At 45.3% G+C, this 26,214-nt stretch overlaps 1 protein-coding gene across 7 annotated transcripts in view; it reads left to right on the forward strand.

Moving 5' to 3' along the window:
* Window positions 1-26,214, forward strand: part of CMKLR2 (chemerin chemokine-like receptor 2) — a 47,472-nt gene that overhangs the window by 1,216 nt on the left and 20,042 nt on the right. For 4 of the 7 annotated variants that reach the window (XM_054043208.1, XM_054043209.1, XM_054043207.1 and 1 more), the window contains exons 2-4: window positions 7,392-7,543; window positions 18,681-18,818; window positions 19,356-19,494. The gene's annotated coding sequence lies outside the window, so the exon portion shown is untranslated. Of the gene's footprint in view, window positions 1-7,391; window positions 7,544-16,713; window positions 16,795-18,220; window positions 18,270-18,680; window positions 18,819-19,355; window positions 19,495-26,214 lie in introns of those variants that run through there. The other 3 variants (XM_054043212.1, XM_054043213.1, XM_054043210.1) reach the window with 3 other exon arrangements.

The following is a 26,214-nucleotide window of genomic DNA, read 5'->3' on the forward strand; positions in this document are numbered from 1 at the left end:
CTAACATGGGAGATACAGTACTCGCGTTTGCAATGTTTAGCCATATATTGTTTCCAACCCATGATTTTATTGCAAGTCTCATGATATTTTCTGTTCTTCTTAACCAGCCTCTAGAGACAAGTGATTACATGAGAATTTCAGCGTTCTTTTAAAAAACAATTAGTTTCTAGTCCTTGTGGTTGTGGAAGAAAACTTGAAAGTATGACCTGACTGTAAACTTAAAGGATCAACAAACAGAAGGCAAATAAACCCCCCAAATAAATATACTTTTGATTAAAAAAAAAATTCAATCTCACACATGATGTTTGGATGCTTGAAGTTGGCAATAATAAAATTTCTACTTTCTAAGAAATACGCTGGGCACTTACCCCTTAAAACACATAATTTCTTTACACCATCTGAACAAAGACTAGGACATAAAGACATATCTGTCATTGTCGTTTTAGCAATCAACAAAGAGTTTGTTTTTCATTAAGCATCATATCTGCCCCATCAAACCTTATCAGAGATGAAGGTCCCAATTTGGCTGAATTATAGCTAAGAGTGTTCATGTTATATGGAAGAGCATATTGTGCAGTGTGGTTAAAAATAGTAAACTCACTGCTTAGCTGATGTTCTATTTATTTTAACCTTTAAGGTTTTTAAATTCATCTTATACTCCTTTGAGTGACGAGCTATTGCATCTTTTCCCCCTTGCAGTCTGTTCCTGGCATTGGGTCAATATTTTTAGTGTGTGTCCTCATATGTTATGGTAGTAAGGCCAAATGCAAACAAAGTCAAAGCCCAAGCCCTTTGACGACATCTGTCAAGGCTGATTCCCCACTCTGGCACTTCGAGTGAAGAAGGTGGGGGCCTGGAAGGATTCTAAAAATTAATACTGGTCACTCCAGGCTTGTATTAAACTCCCAAGATTACAGCTTCTTTTGCATTTGCAAAACCCCTTGGAACCCAGGAAGGTGCACTTGGGAATTCCTTCCTGTGGGATACCTTCAAGCCCTTTCACCCCACTTCCGGGGAAGAACTGAGAAAGAAAACAAAGGAAATTAGCTATTGCCCCCAGCTAATTAAACAACATATGCACAAACCTCTTAGGACATCAAAAATCCAATCCTGTTCTTAAAAAAGGTAAATTTTATTGAAAACAAAAGGAAAGAAAATACATCTGGAACTTAGGCTTTTGCTAGATTTAAAAAACCCACTTACAAAAATTAAACATCAAGAATAACCTTCTTTAGGTCCAGCTTAAAGATTGCAAGCAAAACAAAAAGCATTTGGAGTTAGCACAGAGGAGTCCACAAGCCAATAAGAAATAAACAGAAATAAACCTAATTGTGTCTTTCTAGACATTTTCTGATTTATGAGTAGGTTTTAGGTATTATCTGATGATTTCCAGACCTGACAAAAAGCCTTTTACAGCATAGTCCCAGCCCTGTCTCTGCTCTGTCCCCTCTCTCTGGAGAACAACAACAGAACAGACAAAGGGAAGTTTTTCCCAATTTAAAAAAGTTCTAGCCTTCCCATTGACTCTTGTGATCTGATGCCCACTCCTTTCCTTTTACCTGTGGACTTTTTAACCCTTTACAGGTAAAGCAAGTAGAGAACAGCTACTAAGAGGGATTTTATAGCTAATTGACTGGCTGGGTGTCCATAAAAGGGAGCTATCTCCCCCCCTCCATTTATCACAACATCTGTAAATACAGGTTTGGATTCTGCAGTGTGATCCATCTAACTACACCCTTGTGCACATACGAAATCACATTGAAAGTGCCATACTATGGGAAATCTTGCAGAGCAACTTTAAGATAAGAATGTACACTCAGGATTGAAGTAATACAGAAAATTATACAGAAAAATTGCTTAGGACTTTTTTAAAAAGGGGGCTGCTTCATTGTTTTTACTTTTACACTAGTAGCTGAAGGCCCAGGCTATCATAAAGTCATCTGTAAAAAAAAGTCAAAAATGGGTAAGAACTTAAAAAGTGGATGGTAACAGACCATGAGTCCCAGTGATGACAGAACCTGATGATATTCTAAACAGAAAGAGCTCCCAACCATGCTTGTAGCTGTTCCCATCACTTCATACTGGCTCAAAAGACATTCTCAGGTTTCAGAGTGACAATCCTAGAATCATATTATATAGATATACATGCACATGCATGGGTATGTATACATATGAGCAGCAAAAGTGAAAAATACTAGGATGTATGAAGATTCGGATGGAAAATAATACTGAAAAGTATTGCAACACCATTATATAAATCACTGGTATATCTTCATCTTGAGTACTGAGTTCAGATCTGGCCACCCCATCTGAAAAAATATGTAACAGAAATAGGGATGGAAAGAAGGATGATGAAAATCGGAGGTGTGGAAAAGATTCAAATAATGGGAACTGTTTGGTCGGAGAGGGAATATGATACAGAAATATAAAATAATGAACAGTAAAGAGAAGGTAAAGCAGGCATTCCTATATACCAGGGATAGGCAACCTATCGCACACGTGCCAAAGGCGGCACGCAAGCTGATTTTCAGAGGCACTCACACTGCCCGGGTCCTGGCCACCGGTCCGGGGGGCTCTGCCTTTTAATTTAAGTTTAAATGAAGCTTCTTAAACATTTTAAAAACCTTTTTTACTTTACATACAACAATAGTTTAGTTATATATTATAGGCTTATAGAAAAAGACCTTCTAAAAACGTTAAAATGTATTACTGGCACGCGAAACCTTAAATTAGAGTGAATAAATGAAGACTCGGCACACCACTTCTGAAAGGTTGCCGACCCCGGGTATATACCCTTACTTACAATACAAGAATAAGGGAACATTCAACGAAATATTGAAAAGCATTAAAGCAACAAATTTAAATCTATTTTTACACCACATACAGTTAGCCTATGGAGCTTACTGCCACAAGATACTATTGAGTCTAAGAACTCAGCAGGATTCAAAAAAGTTTCAGGACAGCAGACAATGGTTAAAAGAAAGAAAAGAGATACAAACCTGATACAACCTTCAGAGTAGCAGCCGTGTTAGTCTGTATCTGCAAAAAGAACAGGAGTACTTGTGGCACCTTAGAGACTAACAAATTTATTATTTATATATGCTCTAATAAATTTGTTAGTCTCTAAGTACTCCTGTTCTTTTTGCTGATACAACCTTGTTTCTATTTTAGTTTTAACTCAGCTGTGTTTTATTATGTTCCACTAGAGGGCTATCTGATCACCTGTATTCTTAGGCCTTGGCTACACTTGCAGCTGTACAGTGCTGTGTGTGAAACCTGTCTTCGTACAGCTGAGTAGGGAAAGTGCTGCAGTCTGTCCACATTGACAGCTGCCAGCGCACTGTCATGGCCACATTTGCAGCAATTGCAGCGCCACTGGGCGCGGTGCATTACGGGCAGCTATCCCACAGAGCACCTCTTCCCATTCTGGCGCTGTGGGTTGTGGGAAGGGGGCATGGGTGCGGGGGATTCTGGGTCCTGTCCCAACGCCCCGTGATGCATCGCTTCGCATCCCAGAAATCCCTTTGTTTCCGTCCATCTTTGGCACCATCTTTCAACGGTTTCTGTGCAGCGCGATCTGTCTGCGGGAAATGGAGTCCGAACTGCTGAGACGTATGCTGACGAGTCGCCAGCACGTCATGTTTGGCTGTCGAAATATTCCTTAAGATCCAAAGTGACAGTGAGAGTGAGGAGTCCGATGATGCTATCGAGCTGCGTAACGCGTACGACACAAAATTGCTTGTGGCATTCACGGACATGCTCAGCACTGTGGAACGCCGCTTTTGGGCTCGGGAAACAAGCACTGAGTGGTGGGATCACATCATCATGGAAGTCTGGGATGACGAGCAGTGGCTGCAGAACTTTCGGATGAGAAAAGCCACTTTCATGGGACTGTGTGAGGAGCTCGCCCCCACCCTGCGGCGCAAGCACACGAGATTGAGAGCTGCCCTGCCAGTGGAGAAGCGGGTGGCTATTGCAATCTGGAAGCTGGCAACTCCAGACAGCTACCGGTCGGTCACAAACCAGTTTGGAGTGGGAAAGTCGACCATTGGAATTGTGTTGATGCAAGTTTGCAGAGCCATTAATCGCATCCTACTCAGAAGAACCGTGACTCTGGGTAACGTGCAGGACATAGTGGATGGCTTTGCACAAATGGGGTTCCCTAACTCTATGGTTCTCCAGGCGCTTGTGGATCACCGTATGCGTTTCATTGACATTAACACAGGCTGGCCCGGAAAGGTGCATGACGCACGCATCTTTCAGAACACTTGGCTGTTCAGGAAGCTGCAGGCCGGGACTTTTTTCCCAGAACGGAAAATCACAGTAGGGGAAGTTGAAATGCCCATTGTGATCCCTTGGAGACCTCGCTTACCCATTAATGCCATGGCTCATGAATCCCTACACAGGGAGCCTTGACAGCAGCAAGGAACGGTTCAACTACAGGCTGAGCCGGTGCCGAATGACTTTGGAGTGTGCCTTTGGCCATTTAAAGGGCCACTGGCGATCTCTGTATGGGAAGCTGGACTTGGCTGAACACAGCATCCCTGCGGTTATATCCGTGTGCTGTGCCCTCCATAATATTTGTGAAGGGAAGGGTGAAAGCTTCACTCAGGCATGGACCTCAGAGGTTGAACACCTGGAGGCTGAATTTGCACAGCCAGAGAGCAGGGCTATTACAGGGGCCCAGTGCGGGGCTGCAAGGATTAGGGATGCCTTGAGGGAGCAATTTGAGGCTGAAAACCAGCAGTGACATCTGGTGCCCTGCACGGGAGTGAAGTGCAATGGTTCCAATCTTTAGGAATCAGTGTTTGCTAAGCAGACTTGCAGTGCCTATTTATTTCCTGGGCTAAGGAATCTTTTACTTTATGCATTAATAAAGAGTGTTTTCAAAGCCAAAAAATCCATTTATTGAAAAGAAAATTTAGTTATTGAAAAGAAACACAACTGCTTTGGAATCAGAAAGGGCAAGGGGGTGGAGTGGGGAACAGTACAATCATAGGTTTGCGTATGTCCTGTCTGGTGTGCTGTGCAGTGAGTGCTGCACTTCAGGATAGCTATATTGCATGGTGATGGGGGTTGAGTGCAGAGGGTAAGGGTCGTGGTTTTCAGGGCTGGGTGGTGAAGATACTGGTGTTGGAGGCAGCTGGTGGTGTGAAGAACCCAGAAGTTGGGGAAAGTGGGTTGGAGGTAACAGTGGGGCACAAGGGAAAGAGTTTTGGGACAAGGGCTGTGGGGGGGGATGGCGTTTGCGTTTGCGGTACTGCTCCTTCTGCATGGCTACGAGCTCCTGGATAGCGTCTGCTTGGCACTCCAGGATGCTTATGAGCCAATCCGTGCTTTGCTGCCAGTGCACGGTGCTTTGCCGCCGGTGCGCTGCGTTTTCCTGGCGGATCCTGCTTTCTCTCTCCCTCCAGTTCTGTGCTTTTTCATTCTCTTTAATAGATTGCTGCATCACTTCTTGCAGCATGTCTTTGGTTTTTCGCGGTCTCTTCCTGTGTCTTTGCAGTCTCTGAGCAGGGGATAATACGGACGGCTGAGGTCTCAAGGTTGTTGCAGCTGTATAGGCAAAATGCAACATTTAACAGAGGCAGCATTGTTTATAGCAGACAGAGTAATGATTTCCCCCGCACTTAAGGAGGGCACACACAGGGTCTACACAATAGCATAATTTTCCCTTCCGAAACAGAGCACACATAGTCCACGGGAGCCTCAAAATGGTGAGTAAGGGGGACTGATTGTTTCAGGGCTGTACTGTCCTCTGGGTTTCTGTGCCTTGAGGAGAGCCAACAGCTGCAGGGGGCACCTACACTGAACACTGTCCCAACATTTTCCACAGGAGTGCGTCCTGGACGATATCTCGCTGCTGAGGGTGACCTAGGAAGCAAGGGAGGGTCTTCTACTACAATGTGGCTTCCGCCCTGGCCCATATGCAGCTTGCCTGTGTGCAGCAATGGTCCTCGCGGCACAGTGGCGGGGACACGTTAGCCTGGCTGGGACAAGGATCATGGTGGCTCTCCCAATAAACCTGCGCAAGCGCATTGCACACGTTCTGGATGAGACATTCGAAGAGATTACCGAGGCCGATTACCGCGATGTAATAAACCACATCAATGCACTATTCCGCATCTAGGCATGCATGCCTAACCCTCCTCTCCCAAAGACCCCACACCGAAAAAATTCCTTCCTGAAAAAAAAACCACTTACCGGGAACCTGCTCTTCTGTTTGTCCTCCACCAAGTACCAGCCGCTGCGACTGGCTACCTTCCTCCTGGCTCGAGAAGAGCTCCTGGCTGCATGCCTCCAGGGATTCCGGGGTGTCTCCATCCGCCCCACCATCCTCACTCCTGTTTTCCTCCTCCTCCTCCCACTCTGGCTCTGAAGTGTCCAGGGTGGTGCTCAGAGTGGAGGTGGGGTTAACCCCAAGTATCACATCCAGCTGTTTGTAGAATCGGCAGATTGCGGGGGGAGCACCCGAGCGGCCGTTTGCGTCACGGGCTTTCGGTAGGCACTCCGCAGCTCCTTCACTTTAATCCTGCACTGCAGGGCATCCCGGTCATGGCCCCTTTCCATCATGTCCTTTGATACCTTCCCGAAGGTATCGTAATTCCTGCGGCTGGAGCGCAGCTGGGACTGGACAGCTTCCTTCCCCCAAACACTGATGAGGTCCAGCAACTCGCCATTGCTCCATGCTGGGGCTTGCTTGGCGTGTGGCGGTATGGTCACCTGGAAAGATTCGCTGATAGCACTCCACGCCACGCCTGACTGAGCAAACAGGAAGGGGATTTTTTAAATTCCCGGGGAATTTTAAGGGAGGGTCACATGGTTGTTACCTGAGGCCAGGGCAGTAGAGTTTGAACTGATGACCAGAGTGGCTAGAACAGGCATTGTGGGATACTGCCGAATACTTCTGGAGGCCAGTCACAGCACATTGGGCAGCCACACTGGTGCCGCAGCGCTGCAGCGGCGGCACAATACACGCTGTTCCTCTCAGGGAGGTGGAGTACATGCAGCGCTGCAACCATGAAGATACAGCACTGCAAATGCCTTGCCAGTGTGGATGGGGAGTGAGTTACAGCGCTGGGGGCGGCTTTACAGCGCTATAACTCGCAAGTGTAGCCAAAGCCTCACGTACAATGTTAGTACCTTGTAAGAGGTGGGTGAATTTCTTACTTTGTTTTCATAGGTAGAATATTGTTAATCTTGGCCCAAGTCGAAAGAAAGAGTTAATTATTACATGTATTCTTAATTTGAAATTGCTACTAAATATGTTCAAATTGTCCCATATAGTGCCACAACACAGAGCTTTTTAAAGCAAAGCTTATCTAGCCCAAACCTGTGATCACAGACACAATTATAATTGTGTTATGTTTTTATTTTACTTTTTTTTTCAGTCACACTACAGCATCAGCTGGAGAGCCACCCCTAACTTTGAATCTCCTTTGGTGAATGAACCCCTTCACAGAACTCCAAAGATGTAATTATGTGGGTCAATGCAAATTTTCCAGTTGATTTAAGAGGGAATTGGAACTGGGCCCCAAGGGAGGTAAGCATCCCTCCCTTCTCTCACATCCATGTTGGTTGTTCTAAATCATACAGTAAAAGCTGTGTTATCCGGCACTTTACCAACTGGAAAGCTCTAGAAACCAGCATTTCTGATATCCATTAAAAGTCAAGTTGGTTTGGGTCCAGCAGGCTCCCTACCTGGCTCCATGTGGCTCCCCAGAAGTAGCAACATGTCCCTGCTGCTCCTAGACAGAGAAACGGCCACAGCGACTCCATGCGCTTCCCTGCCCCACCACCTGGCTCCGCAGCTCCCATTGGCCTGGAACTGCAGCCAACGGGAGCTGCAAGGGCGGCGCCTGTGGGCGGAGGCAGCATGCAGAGCCGCCTGGCCACGCCTCCACCTCGGAGCCGCAGGGACATGTCTTCTCTTCCAGAGAGTCGCCCGAGGTGAGCACATCCCAGATCCGGCACCCCAAAACCCTCCTGTGCCCCAACACCCTGCCCTGAGACCCTCCTGCATCCAAACTCCCTCCCAGAGCCTGTGCCCTGCACCTCCTCCCGCACCCCAACCCCCAGTCTTGAGCCCCCCTCCTACACCCAAACTCCCTCCCTCCCTCCATTGGTAAGTATAAGTCTTAGTTAACTGGAATTTTTGACTTACTGGCACCCGCCATGCTCCCAACACGCTGAATGACAAAGCTTTTACTGTATTATGTTTCGTATTGTTTCTGCAGTAAATGTCATGAAATATTTCCTCACATCTGAAGCCAAGCCAGCTCTTTTACTCTCTGTTATCTCGTGAGTAATTCTGAAGCAAAAAACAAAATTTCTTCCTCAGGAAAAGAGCAGGAATAGAGAAGTTCTGTTTTAAGGTGCCACCAGACTCCTTGTTGTTTTTTCCCCAACAACAAACTTTAATTACAGGATAAAAATGCTGATAAGCCAAACTACCGGCCTTCGTAAGAGAAAAGACATTTCTTTCATTTAGAAAATGTAGGGACTTTTGCACCTGGGCAAACCAGAAGGTGGTGAAAAGAACTTTTGAACAAAAATTATTTATTTGACTGGTAGTTTTCAGCATTCCCCCTGCTGATCAAAGAAACTATTGTATGAACTTGACCTCTTGATTTTTGATTCTGCAATGAAGTCATAAACCTCTGTCATGTCATAGGTTGGTATTGTATTTAGGATCCTGGACTGGGACTCAGAAGATCTGGGTTCACTTAATCTGTGTGTCAGTTTCCCCCCCTCTGTAAAAGGGGGATAATTGCACTTTCCTACCTCACAAGGGTATATTGAGTGAAGCACTCAAGTACTGCAGTAGTGAGGGACATGTAGCTAGAGAGAAGAATCAAATAACTTAGTCATGTAACAGTCAATTGTCTTGGGAACATTTGAGATATCAAAATGGTCCAATCCTGTGTGCAGAATTCTCATTTACTTCACAATTTGGCCCAAAATCAGCATTATAAATTTCCTGCAGAATAAAATACAGATATAGAAGACTGACTAAGAAGTTTTTAAAAAATTGATATATTCCTCACCCTCATCCAATTTCTGGTCAGCCCACATTATTTTTCAGACTTTTGTTTTCTTCAGTCCTCTTTGCAGCCTGGCAAATGTCATGAAAGTTCACCAGGTTAAACTCAAGATCTATTCATCTGTATTTTGCCGTGATGATTTGGAGGAGGAGTGGAATTATATTAAAAAATTGGGATAGACAAATGTTGAATACAATTTTTCAAGATTAACCATTATGGTACTTCAGGATCAAACATTTTCTACCCTGTACTGATAACTCTTAAGCAAAGATTTTAAATATATTTATTGAATTCATTGGTTGTCTCGTGTGACTAATTCTGGAACATGAGGTCCTTCTCCAGTAGATCCCTGTTTTAAATCAGAACTGTGTTAACAGAGAGCTGAGCTTAATCTCTGATGGCTGTCCAATGGCCTGAGTGAAATGTATTGGCAGTCTCAGCCCACTTTCTCGATATTATGCAATTTGTACACAGCTGCCCCGAGAGGGAAGGTATTCAGAATCTTTCATATAGCACTCAAATAATATGGCTATTGGCTACTTACTGTGATGTCGTCATCCATGTTATTGGACAGTCAAATCACATGAATGGATAGTCAACATTCAAAAGCTTTAGCCTCCATTTAGGCTTTGTACTGGGAACATGAGAGAGAAGGAGTGGAGCACAGCATGGGAGTCTCTTCATCCAGCAAAAGTGGAGTTCAGATTGGGCAAAGCCACTGTTTCTCATGTCAACTCAATATTAAGCTCTTTTGCATGTAGAGGACAGATGTCCAAACCCCCCCAAAAACCTTCGTAGCACTCCATCCTTTGTCATTTTCTACTCAAATCATTTTTAAAAAGAGGGGAGCAAATTTCTTGTTGTAGAATGTAAGCAAAAGCCTAATGGGAAGAAATTGTCTCAAGTAAAATTTTACTCCATTTTGCTTTATACTCCATTTTGCTAGCTTTGAATTAGTAAGAAGAAATTGTAGTCTTGAATTAGTAAGAAGAAATTGTTCTGAGTTTATTCTTTACTGATTGCGTTAATGATTGTTTTTAGAAGGAAAGAAGTTTTATGGCTGTAATTGCCTTATTTACTGTTTGGTGTGAGTGAAGAATGTATGGTAATTAACTGAGAAAGGACAGCTAGGCCAGATGGTCAAGAAGAGAGTAGAGGAGTCGAGAGGCGCCAACTTTCACCTGGATGGCAGATTGACGACCCTAAAGCAAAGGCATACACCCCAAGGACAAGATAAAGAGTGAAGCAGGAGGGATGAGATAAGAAACAACTGCGGATAACTCCTAGTAACAACCCAAATAATGCTGATTGGAGCAACCTTGAACAGCTCCGATGTAACACAGCAAATTCCAGAGGCTTGTATCGGAACTTATTACTATAAAAGAAGAGTGTATTTGGCATATTGCCTTATCCCCTTTAAAAGATTCTGTGTGCTTCTTATAAGCATAACAAGGAGACTGGTAGTATACTTCCAGCCTACATCTGAAGTGGATGAGTTTAGAGATAGATAGCTAATTAAATAGTGTATACAGGTGTTCCCATCCTGGTCTCTTTAGCCATGTAAAATGTTCCTACGGGGAGCTGAATTTAAGGCATGTAGTCGGTTTGTTGATATGTGCTTAAAAAATAGGAAGGGGTTGATTGGAATCTTTGTTCCTTTTGATATGTTTGAGTGGAACTAGAGTTGACAAAGAACTGGAGTGACCTGTATTGGACAGAGAATTGCAAGGGTTTTCCCTGAATTGGAGGAATGTCTATCAGGATGCAGCTTACTTCCTGCATGATATTAAGGTGAACAACAACAAATCATATTGATTTCTTCCATCCTTAGTGCATTACATATGCTTCCCCATCTAACTGGTATGAAAGATAAAAACTTCCCCAAAGATTTCTTGTCATACAAAGGGGGCCAAATCCTGGAGTCCTTATTCAGACAAAGCTTTTCAGACTCAATGGGAAGAAGTAAGAACTGAATAAAATTTAAGAAAGAACTTCAGCCATCATTTACCATGATCTCTTGATAAGAACCATGGAGTGCAATTCTGCTCTCAGTCTAGTTGTTCTAAATCTAATACTTGTCCATAGAAGGCAATGCATTTACTCCTGATTCACAGCAGCATAGCTGAGGAACAGAATCCTAATTTACTTATACCCCTCTCATCTGTGTGCCTGCTGAGATCCATGGTGGGCTAGATTCTCTGCTGGTATATACTGGCATAGTTTCAGTGACTTTAGTGGATCCATGACACTTTACACTAGCTGAAAGAGAGTACTAATACATATTGAGGCATTCATGTAGGAGGAGTGCAGATTGGTGGAATACTTTGTGAAACAATTTAAGTTGGCATGCCCATTTGCTAATTCTTGAGATCTCCACGGTTCTTTCTGAAACTACTTTTCCGTACACCAGTATCCCACTGCATGGGTGGAGGCAGAACCCCCATTGTGTGAAAAGCATTCTTACTAGACCACGGTCTTGTCAGCTTGGTTATTTGTATTCATTAGCTAACAATAGTTACTCTCTGATATTTGACAAAATACCAGAGAAGTGGTTTATTACATGCATAAATTCAAGAATCTTGGGCTGAACAGAGATTGGACTGCCAGTCACAGAGTGACTCTGGCATCTTGTTCCTATTTTGCTATTATAGTACTCAAGAATAGAAATATCGGTGATCTGAAAGGTCTGTATCAGAACCATTTCCAAATATTTGTGAACACTGAAAAAAATCATAAACATCAATGAAAAATTCATGGGAAATTGGACATTTCTCACAAGTAACTTTTCCATGTAATATCTGTCATTGCCCGATGCACCCTTTTCTTTCCCTCTCATCTAAGTTGCATGCTAAAATTGATGATTTAACTGAATTGAGCAGGCCATGAATTCATTCCCTGAGGTGGCAGAGATTTAACTGAGAGCAGAGCCAGTCATGAACTATGCCACCTATTATATTTTAGATTAGTTGTTCTTTTATAGTAATGTCTCTGAAAAATCTTAATATTTTATTAAAACCATCTGAGGGATTTAGCCACATAATCTTCCATTCATTTTAATGAAAAATATTTTTATTGTCTGTATTACTGTAGTACCTAGGAGCTGTTGTGCTAACTTCAAGGGAATAAGTAGCCCCAGAGAGTCAAAGGTGTTAATGTGGCCACGTCCCTATACAACACTAAACAGTTAAATATGGTTTCGAGTACTGAGACCTCTACTTGTTTAGTCCCTTGGCAAACATACTATTAAAAATCCTTTTAATCTTTTTATTAAAGATACAGAAAAGGGGCAGAACAATTAAAGCACTTGAAATAAAAAGTATTAAGGCTTTCATTTTAACAATATCCTTTATTTCCTTTTGCTGTCTGACAGCCTCTGAGATGGTAATAACTCTCCTTTTTGGGAGGAAAGAAGTTAGGTGAAGTGGGTGAAGCTGTTGTTAAAGTTCTATCCCATTCCCTTGAAAACAGAACTAAAGAAGCATGCAAGCAGGGGGAGAGAAAAGAAGAGCAAAGATTGAAAACACAGATTCCGTCTCTGTCTCTTACTTGCAACCTCACTGCAGGAGAAACACAGGCCCAGCGCACAGTCTGATCAGTCACTCAGAGACCTGGCAAACTCGCACCAGCAGTGGGCTGTTTAGGGCATTGCTTTAATTGGCCTTTGTGGTCACAGGACTACAATAGTATTGCAAAATATATAGTCATGGCTGGCTGAGCCAGGTGCTTATTAGACAGAAGGCAAAAGGAAAGAGTAAGAATAACGTGTGGAAGGAAAAGGAAACGCCTGGAAAGGGTGTGCGTGACAAGGTCTTATATTCTAGGTGGTGTTTGGGATTTAGCTGGATCTAGTGGAGGTGGTGATGTCATCTGGGTTCCTCCTTCTGGCCTGGTCTGGTCAGGACATGTCTCAGGATCAGAACAACAAAGGTCCAATAGTGTCACAGTTGATCCTGGGGTCCCAGGAGTTGGTGGGGGTGGCAGCCGTGATGGTGAAGCTTGCTCCTTCTTAGTCCACCTGTCTTCCAGCCAGCCAGCATTTGATCTTCCGCTGAACATAAGTGCCAACTTTCCCTCTATGCAGGGGGTGCTCGACCCCCCCACCTCCACCCCAGGTCCCACCCCCACTCCCACTCCACTCAACCCCCCGCCCTTGCCCCGCCTCTTCCCGGCCCTGCCCCCCACTTCACCCCTTCCTCCAAGATCTCACCTCTGCCCCACCTCATCCTGCCCCTGCTCTACCCCCACCCTGCCTCTTCCCCACCTTTTTCCGCCCCGTCCCTTGAATGCGCCCCATCCCCACTTCTCCCTCTCCCTCCAGGAGCTGACCTGCACACCGCGAAACAGCTGTTTGCAGCAGGCAGGAGGTGCTGGGAGGGGGAGGGAGGGGGAGGAGTGATCATCGGGGCCACCGGTGGGGGAGAGGTGCTGGGGGGCGGAGGGAGATGGGGGAGCTTGGCTGCCGGTGGGTGCTAAGCACCCGCTAATTTTTCTCCATGGGTGCTCCAGCCCTATGCCCCCGAAGCCTTTTTTTTAAGGACCCCAAAAGGAAGTGATGGGTGGAATAGTCCATCCTTTCATTACTGTGTTCACCAATTAGGCCTAATTTTTGACACACCAATTTTGATCGATTGATTTCTGGTCTCACACTTCTCTTGTTTACAGGCATAATTTCAAACAAGAAGGCCTACTACTATCACTCAAGGACTCTGTTGGACTAATTCCATCTGTTTGTCTCCCTTTTGTACTTTTCCCCCATCAACATTTATTGTTATAGGTGACTGGAAAATTTTATAAACTTTTATCTACCTTCCCACTGTTGAGCTCACAGTTCGGGTAGGCCTGTTAGACCCCCATTATTACAACTAAGCGCTAATCATGGACCCCATTATGTTAGGTGCTGTACAAATATGAGGCTAAATACCTAGACTGTTTGAAAAATCCCACCAAACTATCAGGGGGCATATGTATAGATAGTACTTTATTTGTAAGTGTGTGTGTTTCATCTGAAAAGTCAACTTACATTATCTACAGAGTTAATTGTAGCTTCTCCAACGTATTAGATTTAAAAATACCCATAATTCTAATACTGAAGAGGGTGGAAGGGAGTGGACCTGCCTAAATGACCCTTAACATTCCATTAAGCAGATGTTTTAGATTAAATGTGTCATCGGACCATGCCAAAGATGGTGTCACTCAGATATTTGCTGCGTAGGACATAAAGAACAGTTAAGCCAGGGATGGGCAAACTTTTTGACCCGAGCGCCACATCGGGGTTGTGCAACTGTATGGAGGGCTGGGTAGGGAAGGCTGTGCCTCCCCAAACCGCCTGCCCTCCCATCCGCCCCCTCCCACTTCCCGCCCCCTGACTGCCCCCCTCAGAACCCGCAACCCATCTAAACCCCCTGCTCCTTGTCCCCTGACTACCCCCTCCTGGGATCCCTGTCCCCTATCCACACCCCCACCCCCAGACAGCCCCCCTGGGACTCCCACCCCCTATCCAGGTGCCCTCTGCTCCTCGTCCCCTGACCACCCCCTCCCAGGACCTCCCGCCCCAACTGCCCCCCGGGATCCCACCCCCTTATCTAACCCCCCCGCTCCCTGTCCCTGACTGCCCTCCCGACCCCTATCTACATCCCCGCCCCCTGATAGGCCCCCCAGGACCCTCACTCCCAACCCTCCCTGTTCCCCATCCCCTGACCTCCCCCCCAGAACCTCTGCCCCATCCAACTGCCCCCTCCCTCCTGATTGCTCCCCAGGATCCCCCGCTCCCCGCCCCCTTACCAGCAGCAGGAGCTCGTAGCCGCGACACCCAGCCAGAGCCAGCTGCGCTCCCAACACTGCCCAGTGGGAGCGGTGGGCCAGAGCGCGGCCTGCACGGCGGCATGGCTGCGGGAGAAGGGTGATAGCAGGGGAGAGGCTGGGGACTAGGCTCCCCGGCCAGGAGCTCAGGGGCCGGGCAGGACGGTCCCGCGGGCTGGATGTGGCCCGCGGGCCATAGTTTGCCCACGTCTGAGTTAAGCACTATTAAATATGACTGCTTTCTTCAGAGAGCTGACCTGAAGTAGTAATTTGCTTCATTTCTCAGAAAGAGGATATTATCCTTTTCCAGGTTATCAGATAGTTAAAGTCTACCTTTCCAGGGTGGATATTAGTCAATTAACCAGCACCCAAATTCTTAGGACAGCAGAACAGACATTGCAGGAGTCATAAAGCAACATAGAGATTTTAAAAATAATTTGTTTTATTGTCTTGCATGGCTAAAATTAGCCCTGCAAAAATGAAGAATCTTTTTAAAAGGGTTCAGTTTAGAGTTTAGATTTAAATTCATTGGACCAAATCCATTCCTGGTACTACTGAATTGAATTAATCTCCATTGAATTTGGCAGTTGGTATGCTTTAATTTAGAAAATATTATCTGAGTTTTTGCAAATAAGAATAAACTTTATTTTAAATAAATTTTCCTTAAAATCAGTAACCCCCACAATGGGAAAAATTTTTAGGACTACCTGAGATAGTTAGTAATCCTGATGAGGAACCATTTTACCCGATTTCTCAACTATAATCTGTACTTTGGCTAACATTCATTAAGTATCTCCTTCAGAAGGGTTGTTTCTCCATGCATCTTAGCTCCCATATGTCTTCTGTTTTGCATTTTATTTTGAAATGTGTAATCAATAAAATGAATTTTTTTTAAACCAAAGCATTGATGGTGCCATTATAACTCATTTGCCTTTCAATATAACCATCTTATTCACTATGGAACAGCCCAGGATCTGTAATTTGCATGAAAATAATCCCCTTTGTTTTTTCCTCATCACATACAACCCAAAGTATTTATCTCCCTTCCAAAAAATTTCCATGAGTTGTGTTGCTCATGAATGCATTTAATTGATCAAAATATCCCTGGCATAATGCCACCCTTACTATTATGTATAATAAAAGCCCCAAAGCCTCATTAACTGACCCTGCTTCACCAAAGAAACACAAATGACATGGCAAAGTAAAAGAATTTCCCAGCAATAACAGGAGAGGACAAGAAAGCAAATGAAGAATGGGGCTTTTCATTAACTTTGTTTTAAACTGTTATAACAGTATCCAATAGTCACACTGTAAAAATGCTAGCAGCAGTTAATGAGTTGCATGAAACCATAATGAAATGCCCAAATAGTACAGATTCACCCTGCCTTTTTCACTAGGTCTGGGCACAGAAAGGAAATAAAACACAAGTAAAGCGTTGGGGCCCAGTTCTGTATTCACTGGGCTCTTGAGATTTTAGCTGAAGTCAATGGAAGTTATAGAAGGTTAAGATGGTCGTTTAGCTCTAACTGGATCCCACAAAACCCCAGACTGTGAATAAAATAGATTATACTCTGCCAGAATCAGGGCAAAATTCTGCACTCACACACACTGATTATTTTGCTTCCAAGGTGTCAAATGAGAACACATCCTATGTATTTGGATATACTGTGCCAAATCTGGCTATTGCATGGCAGTGAGTTCTAAATACGGGCAAAGATCCATTTGATTTCAAGTGATATGATGGAAAATCTGAGTATAATGGATTTTTTTAAGTGGAGTATAATGGATTATTTTTAAAAAATCCTCTTTTAATGTTTGTATACTCTTAACTACAGGCTGGATCCTTAACTGTATTGTGTACCCGCTCAATACAGTGGTTGGGAAAATGACTATGAACCACCTTTACTCCTCTTTTGATCTTGGAGTTAGATAGAGGCCAAACCACATCCAGGTACACATTAAAGCCATGGTGGATCAATTCAAAATCAGTGATTTAAATCTTTGATTTCAAATCGTGATTTAAACCAACAAGCAGGAAACCTTGAACTAAATAATCAAATTTAATTGTGTTTTGCATTTATACTTTGTAGTTATTTTCCTAAAGAAAGGTTAATTCTCATTGGTTCATTGGTAACCAATAATACATGTTGGCTGGCAACTAAATATAGCCTTTATGCTAAATTTGGTGCTTCTTTTTGCTAAGCAGGAAGATACACTATATCTATATACATTTATTTAAGCAATTATAGAGCTTAACGTAGATTTATTCAGATTCTTAATTTTTCTCTCTTCTATTATGTTAGGAAATGGTGGATAATGCATTTCATATTTACTAGATGGCGATTAACTTACTTGCAATTTGTGTCAAGCTCTATTTTAATGAAAATTCAAATTCAATTACAGTGCATAAAAACAGCATTTAATTTTTTATTAAACAAAACTACTTTAACTGTGCTAAATACATACAAGAAAAAGTTTATGAAATCATGTTTTGCATTTAAAACTAACTGATATATTAAACAAAGGAAGTAGTATCTGTAGTTAGTGAATTGAATTGTTTCTGGTCATCTTGTCAAGATTTTAAAATTAGTAGATCTCATCCATTCGCATCTAGTTTTTATTCAAAGATTGGAAAAGGAAAACAAGCTTTCCTGTGTTTTCAATTCCCAGGAAGTTTCTTAACTCTGAATGAACTAGTCACTGAACTGAACTAGTTGAATAAATTGAAATGAAGAAAATATGCTTTTTGCACCTACAGAAGAAGTGTCAGCTGTCAAAAACTGGTTTAGTACTTGAGTAGACTCTGATTCCAGGTGCTTAGCCAACAACTTCCACCAGTTCAGTGGTTTAATTTTGAAACTTGGCTGAAAATAAGTACCATTTAATATTTTTAAATTTTAATTTAAATTATGTTAATAGATTATTAGTTTAGGCCTTATCATAGGTTATCTATTCCAAAATTAATTTTAAATAGATTTATTTTTTTAAAACTCCAATTTAAATATATTTTTAAATCAGTTTTTATCCACCTTGACTAGAGCAGTCACAGGGCTGCTCTAATTTATGCTGACTGAAACAGTATTGCACTCTGACAGACCCCAGAAGGCTTCCCACACTGACAACACTGGCGTTGCACCAGCCAAGTTTCCCTTATAGAGGGAGAATCTTCAGTTGTCTCATTAAGGCAACTTTAAGTCCCCATTTGCACTGCTGAAGCAGCACAGAGGGAATTGGAGCAGGACCAAGAATCTGGCCCTCGAACTATCTGCCTTACAATATCCAAATTTGGCATTGTACCCTGCAGACATGCTATGTGCCACTCCAAGCAGAATACTGAAGAGATCTGCTACACAACTAGACCTATATTTTCCCATTCAAACACTTCCAGAATAAAAGAACGCCTAATAAAGGAGGCACATCTACAAGGTACATCTATCGTTGACTTCACAGAGAAAGGAGGAAATGTTTCAATGACACAGAGGGTACAACTAAAGGAGCCAAATCCTGAAGTCCTTATTTCTTATTCATTTATTTCTCAAGTAGAATTCCCATGACCCCATGGGAGTTTTGCCTGAGTAAAGAGTGATTAAGAAATAAATAAGGGCTTCAAGATGTGTCCCAGTATTAATCCTAATATTAACAGGAAGCGTCTGTTGGTGAGTTGTGTTTGGGTGTTTTTGTGTAACAATAGGGGGCCTGGTCCTCAGCTGGTGTCAAGTGGGATTGCACACTGACTTTTAATAATGCCACCTCGCTCTTATAAAACCCAGCACTTTTCATCAGTAGATCTTAAAGTGCTTTACAAAGAAACTCAGTATAATTTTGCTTATTTTACAGATGGGGAAACTAAGGCAGAGGGAGGTGAAGTGATTTGCCCAAAGCCTCCCAGCAGGCCAGTGTCAGAGCCAGGAAAAGAACCCAGCTCACCTGAGTCCCTTCCCGGTGGTCTATCCACTAGAACACGCTGTCTACCAGGTGAGGATTTGACCCGTGGTATCTGTTGGCTTCATGCATCTCAGACACAAAGAAAAAAATCTATTTTCAGTAAATAACTAGAATGTATGATTTAACCTCACTGTAGTGCTGGAAAATGTTTCCTTTGAGTTCTTAAATGCTTTTCTGCTAATTTAATATTACTTTCTATGAACCAAAATGCACACCAAAGACATACTGTGCAATCCGTCCATTGCATATCAGAAAGCAGCATGTATTACTTAACATTCCCTTATGAATGTTACACATGCAACTATTTCCATTCAACAGCAACTCCCTCTGCTTCCCTGCAGACAGTGACCTAAAGTGATTCATTCATATGGTTAGAATTTATTTTTGGTGGGATGCTGGATTTATAAAGACAGAAATCTGGAAATGTTTTCCAGTTTCCTCTTGCTGAATACGAAAGCTTAGCCCACGAAAGCTTATGCCCAAATAAATTTGTTAGTCTCTAAGGTGCCACTAGTACTCCTTGTTGTTTTTGTTTTTGCTAGACACTGTTATTCCATTTTTCTACAGTGTCATTAGAAGGAGGTGGTAGCTAAGGGAAGCAGCTGGGAACATAGGGAAGTCACTCTGAACTCTACACTTCAGTCTTCCTTCAGCTGTGGAGGTTACATCCACTACAGAGCTATTTTCTTCCAACAGAAGCAAATTGGTATGTGGATTTTTCTGTTTGTTTATGTTAACTGTCTTGAGCTAATGCGTTTTCCAGCAATATGATTCCTGAAGACAAACAAGCAACATGAGATAACACCCGCTTACTAAAAGGGTTTCTTTGAAGAAAGGGCTTGATTCTCATTTACACTAAGGTTAGCTTTGCACTACTCTGGCAGCATCAAGGTATCTGAAAGTGGGAATGAGTTACATTTTTAATAGCTTTCTACTAAAGTGCATTTACACCCACTTTAAGTTCCAGAGTGCCAGAGTGGTGCAACGTAACCTTAATGTAAACAAGAATCCGGATCAGTCTCTCTGTCTCTCTCTGTCTCTCTCTGGGTGCTTTGTGTTTTGACTTCAATGAGATAAATTGTTTAGGGATTGCACAAATATGCTACATCTCTAAACCAATTCCAGTCTCACTGGAAATAAGCATATGGGGTCTGACCCAAAGCTCCCTGAAGTGAACAGAATCTTTCCACTGACAGTATGAGTCTGATCCACAGCTTTATTGAAGACGTAATTCTAGAAAAGAAATCAAGAATCCTCATGAGCTCAGGTAATCGATTAATAAGATCATTCCATAAATCAGAATTGAGAAGTAATTCGTAATGAGCAAAGTCTTGTCCTGCTCTGGTGAAGTGACCAAGAAAGTGCGTGTATCTGGGTAGCAGACAGTGGAGGACAAAGCAGACTTGTGCCTGTTAGTGTCATTATACAGTAGTACAGGATAGGATTCAGTTCTATATTTGCAATAACCACAGAATTGTCAGGTGTAGCTTTTCTAAGTGAAATCTAATAAAAACAAAAATTTCACAAAATCAATTATATATATATTTATATATCTAACTTAAACTCCTTCTAGAATCCTATTAACTGAATCTCTGAACTAACCATGTACTCCTGTTCTTTTTGAACTAACCATGTAAACAAAAGAAACAGGAAGCTTTATAAACTCTGTACAGGAGAATTTACTGTTTAAATAAAAATAAGTTATCTTGTTGAATAATTTTTGAAAATTATTACAGTAGTTTACATCTTTTAGGGGAGAAGAGAGAGAGATCATCAGGCTAAAGGAAGAAAATGGACATACCAAATTTGGAAAACTGTAGAACATTGTCTAAACTCCATAGGTCAAATCCTGCAGGCTGGACTCAGCCCTTAGGTTTCAACGAGGTTGTTCATGCTTAAATTTATGCACATGCTTACATACCTTGCTAAATAAAGGCTTGAGAATTCACAGAAATGTAGGAATAGAATGCACCTTGAGAGGTCATCTAGTACTCTAGTCCATCTCCCCTGCACTGAGGTAGGATTAAGTATACCTGGACCGATGTAATCATTTAATCATTTGCTCAGGATTTAAACTACTTTGATTAGCTATCTTCATTATTGTTTCACCTGCTTTGGAATAGGAGGTGCAAGCCTCTGATAACCTGCTCCAAATCTATCTACACAACTGTAAAACTTCACCTAATTCCCCCTCCTCCACGTAAGCCAGGGAAGGGCAGACAGGGCACAGCTCCTGTCAAAGTTACTGTCAGCATGTGAGAGAGAACAGGGAGTGAGGGAGCTGCCTGCAGGAGATTTGAATCCTGGAGCAGGCTTACTAAATGAGCCAGCCAGAGACACCTGGTGCAGGGAAGAAACCTCTAGGACTGTGGCCCCCCTACAGGGTGCTGAGAAACATTTGGGGGGGAAGCGGCAGTGCCCAGGCCAGCCCCACTCTGCCCCCAGCTCTGCTCCAGTCCTGCCCCCAGCTCTGCACCCAGGCACTACCCTGGCTGCTGGCCCCCACCACAGCCCAGCCATGGCTCTTCTTCCAATCCCACCCCTAGCCTTGGCCCCCAGCCAGGGCTCCGCTCCCGGGCCCGTTCCCGGCCCAGCCCCAGCCCCACCCCCAGCCTTGGGACCCTTACCCCGTCCATCCCGGCTCTGAGATGGGGCACTGGATGGGGTATGTAGGGCGCAACCCTCAAAGTTTAGAGACCACTGCTCTAGGAGTTGAAGGAATTCTGCAGGGAAAGGGACTGACTGGGAGAAGGTCCAAGGGAGTCAGCTTGAGCAGGGAAGCTAGTGCCAGATACAGACTGGGACAGATTTCTGGGAATTCTATGAGTGATTGGAGAAATTCTTTTTTTGTTGGGTTGATTTTTTGGAGCTTTGTGAATAAAGAAAACCAGGGCCAGCTCTGAGTGCAGGGGGACCGGCTGGGGGAGAGGGGTTGGGAGCGGGCGGGAGAGAGAGAGAGAGAAGGGGGCGGCCAGGGCTACAGCAGGGGCGCTGCCACGCGGCCCCTCCTGCTGCGCCGCCTCCTGCCGCCTGCCGCGAGGGCTCCGCTCCCGTCGGCGGGGAGGGAAGGAAGAGGACTGCCCTGCAGGGCACTCCCGTCCTCCATGCCGCCGTCCCCTACAGGGCGGCCGGAGTGGAACAAGAACAAACAAAAACAAAAACAAAAAATAGCGGCCATGCCGCCCTAGGATTGGGCAGAATGTCGCCTCCAACAATCTGCACTTGCTCAGCTGGTGGCTGGAGCCGGCCCTGAAGAAAACCAGACCCCCAAGAAGGCCTGTGATTGAAAGGAGAAAGACTGTGTGGGGTTTGTTTAAGGAGCCCTGACGAAGAAGAAAACAGAGGTGGGGCACTGCAGAGGCTCCCCTGGACATGAAGGGGCACTCAGGTGGTGGCCACCCCAATACACCTGGCACCTGAGCAGGGAATCTTACCATCCCCTTCTTCGGGGACATTGGAGGAAGTCTTGTGATTAATGATACAGCAGCAACAGGCAGACAAGGAGCAAAATCATCTGCTCCAGGAAGCCTTACTAGCCACCCAGCAGCGCACGCAGGAGGCCTAACTGACTGAACAGGAACAGAATTGGCAGTTCCAGGCCAAGGTGGCCAGGCTGCTTGTGCTAGGTTTGCTGGGTGCTCCTACAAGGGTGTTCCCTGCTGATGCTCTCCCAGGACCCACCCTAACCAAGCTAACTCTACTGACCCGGGAGCTTTCCTGACAGCTGAGCAGGTGACAGCTACCACTGGCTGGGAGAGGAGCCCCCCCCAACCCTTTAGCTACATGGGGAGGCTAGGGTTGCCAACTTTCTAATCGCACAAAACCGAACACCCTAGCCCCTCCCTGCCCCTTCCCAGAGGTCCTGCCCCCCACTCACTACATTTCCCCCTCCCTCGGTGGCTCGCTTGATGCTCTCCACCACTCTCACTCACTTTCACTGGGCTGGGGATGGGGGTTGAGGTGCAGGTGGGGGTGAGGGCTCTAGGGTGGGGCCAGAAATGAAGGGTTCAGGGTGTGGGAGGAGGCTGCGGGTTGAGGCAGGGGGTTGGGGTGGAGCGGGGGTGAGGGCTCTGTCTGGGGGTGCGGGCCCTGGGGTGGGGCCAGGGATGAGGGGCTTGGGGTGCAGGAGAGGGCTCCAAGCTGGTGGTTGGGGCACGGGCTTACCTATGGTCAGGACTGTCCCTAGGGGGGTGCTGGGCCCAGGACATAGGGGCCAAGTTTCTAATCTGCCGGGGGGCTGCTCCCCCCTCTGGCTCCGCCCAGGCCCCACCCCCACTCTACCCCTTTCCCCAAGGCCCCACCCCGACCATGCTTCTTCCCGCTCCCAACCTGCCTCTTCCCACCCCTTCCCCACCCAGTTCTGCACCCTCCCCCGAGCACGCTGCACCCTCACTCCTCTGCCCTCTCCCCCAGCGCCTCCTGAGGTCGCAAAACATCTGATCCACGGTTGGCGCTGAGAGGGAGGGGAAGGTGCTGATCGGCGGGGCCCGCCGGTGGGCAGGAGGTGCTGAGGGAGGGGGAAGTTCTTGTAGGGGGAGCTCCTCCTCGCCCCATCCGCCTGCCACTCGCCTCCCCATTCACCTCCTCACCCCGCTCGCCCACTCGCCTCACCTCCCCGTCCCCTCCCCAAAGCGCGGGGCCCAGCGCAGTTGCCCCAATTCACTGTACCCAAGGGACGGCTCTACCTCTGGTGGCTCCCAGTCAGCAGTGCAGCTGGGGGGCTAAGGGAGGCTTCCTGCCTGTCCTGACTCCACGCTATGTCCCGGAAACAGCCAGGAGGTCTGGCTCCTAGGCAGAGGCATGGCAGCTGGCTCTGCATGCTGCTCTCGCCCTCAGGCACCGCTCCCGCAGCTCCTATTGGCTGCGGTTCCCGGCCAATGGGAGTGCAGAGCCAGTGCTCAGGGTGGGGGCAGCGCGCAGAGTCCCGTAGCCTTCCCCACTCCCGTCTAGGAGCAAGACCTGCTGGCTGCTTCTGGGGCGCAGTGCGGAGCCAGGACAGGTAGGGACTAGCCTGCCTTAGCTCTGAAGCACCGCTGACTGGACTTTTAATGGCCCGGTTGGCGGTGCTGACCAGAGTCGCCAGTGTCCCTTTTCAACTGGGTGTTCCGGTTGAAAACTGGATACCTGATCTCCCTAGGGGAGGCCTAAGCTACTTCCAAGGCCCTGAGTACAGATGAAGCCCAATCTTACTTTACTCTGAAGGTGGCCATATTGGATTAGCTTGGATTCATTCCAGAAATCTATTATAGTAAGTTTCATGAGGAACCATTTCTAAAAGGAGGCTGTCGCCCAATAGCTCTGCAACTTGGCCACTCGCTGGCTGACCCCTGAAACTAAGACCATGGGTGACCTGATGGATAGTATTGTTTTTAAACAACATTTAAAAATTCTCCCCATAGCAGTACAAGCCTAGGTTTATCAGTTCTGTCCATTAACCATCCCAGAGGCTGTAGAAACAACAGAGAGGTTTCTAGAGGTGGAAGCTTCAGGAATTAGAATAATTCCTCCTAACTCTCCTCCCAGCCTGCAGTAACTCAAGGGTTGTTGGCACTGCTCCAGGTTTCGGCACCCCAGGAATGAGGAAGTGCCCTTGGTACTGGGCCCCCTCAAGGGAGAGAGTCTCTACCTTCCTGGAGATCTCCAGTCAGAGGCACTTTGAGACCCCAGGATCCAAGCGGGCCTTTGTTGACCATTCAAGAGGGGCCGATCATATGTTATTGCTTTAGGCATTTGGAACATAGGCAGTGAGAGTGTCCCATGATGGAGTGTGACTATCTAGGGTGTCACTTTGGCAGGTAGGGTAAGACCTCAAACCTGCCAGCGAGGGATGCCATAAGACCCTTCCTGGTTCCCATCCAGATAGAACCACACTGGGACCTGGGAGCAGTATTGTCCTAGAAGTTCCACAATCAGGAACATCCTATCCTGTAGGAGTAGGAAACCCCTGGACCGTGAAGAGTGGTATTGGTCATCCAGAAGGAATGCTGGGCAGTGAAGCCCGGCACTACTATCTGCATTGGACTCCCTTTTTCCTTGTCACTGACCAAGCAGTGCTCTGATGGCTCCAGATGATGAGAGATTCAAATGCCTGGGTTACCCATCGGTACCCTGCCCTTTTGTTTTCCTGCACAGCATTGTCCCGGCAAGAACCACCAGACTGCAGACCTTCTGTCCAGGACAGACAAAGATGGCGAGCCATGCAGTGAGTGCTCTGTCGGGCCACTCAGAGTGGTGAGGGGTATGGGAGAGCAAAGGGAGTGAGGGAGCCTGCCTGACTTGAAGAACTAGAGCAGGCTTGCTAAACCAGAGACACCTGGTGCAGCAAAGGAGCCTCAGGCAACTGGTTCCTTACAAGAACTGAAGCAGTTGGGATGGGAGGGGGACTGCAGATTCTTGGGGACTCTGGGAGTGATTAGAGAAATGCCTTTTTGGTTTGGATTTTTTTTTTTTGAGCTTTGTAAATAAAGAAAGCCAGACCCCCAAAAGGGCTGTGATTGAAGGAGAAAAACAAACCCCACATAGTCTCAGGAGCCCTGAAGAATCAGGTACAGGGCACTGCAGAGGCACCCTGGACTCATGGGGATGCTTGGTGGTGGCCACACTATTACACAGTGCTTAAAGTGGGGGAAGGGAAGTGCTTGCAATGGGTCAAAGACCCTGCTGAAGGGTGTACTTTAAGCATTGTCTTACTAAAGCTGCTGCTCTGAAGTTGAGAGATTCCCTGTCCATCACCCCACACACACCTTTTTCAGACCACTTTAAGCACCAGTTACTGTAGCTTTGCGGCTTCTATAACCAGCATGGAGTGGGCTCTACTGTCATTCTTTGGCCTGAGAGATCGGATTCCTTCCCTCCTCCTCTTCAAGCTTGGCACAGCAGCAGAGAGGATTTGGTCCTGAAAGGCTGAATTCTGTAACTGGATCCATATAGGTGGGCTACTGAGGTTAGTCAGGTTCTTGCCATATATTTCCTCCCAGTTCTAGAACTGGTGGGGGCGTTTAATCACTAATGATAATCTTCGTGACTAAGATGCTGACTAGTATAGATTCTCCTTTTTACTCTGCACTGTTGCTTCTGATCTGACAAGCTAATGAATAATTTCTGGGATGCTATTAACTACTATTTTAGGAAGCTCATATTTCAGCTAGCTAGCTTGATTCAAAAAGGTGAAGTTATAATTGTCTTTGCTAATAATAAAATCTTGTGTCTTTATGTATTCTCTTCTGACTATGCCAACAAATTTTCCACCTGGATTTCTAGATCTGTTATTACTCTTGTTTTCATCTAAAGAATGGGGATGTTCTATACCTCCAGACAATGCTGACCTACTGTTTACAGAGTGGTATTTTGTGTACTGCTCTTGGTAGAGGCCTATTTATTCATTACACAATACGGAATCAGTGCCATCAGCTTAGCCGTGTGTTTC

The sequence above is a fragment of the Malaclemys terrapin genome, chromosome 11, assembly GCF_027887155.1.
Source record: "Malaclemys terrapin pileata isolate rMalTer1 chromosome 11, rMalTer1.hap1, whole genome shotgun sequence".
In the NCBI taxonomy this organism is placed as follows: domain Eukaryota; kingdom Metazoa; phylum Chordata; order Testudines; family Emydidae; genus Malaclemys; species Malaclemys terrapin.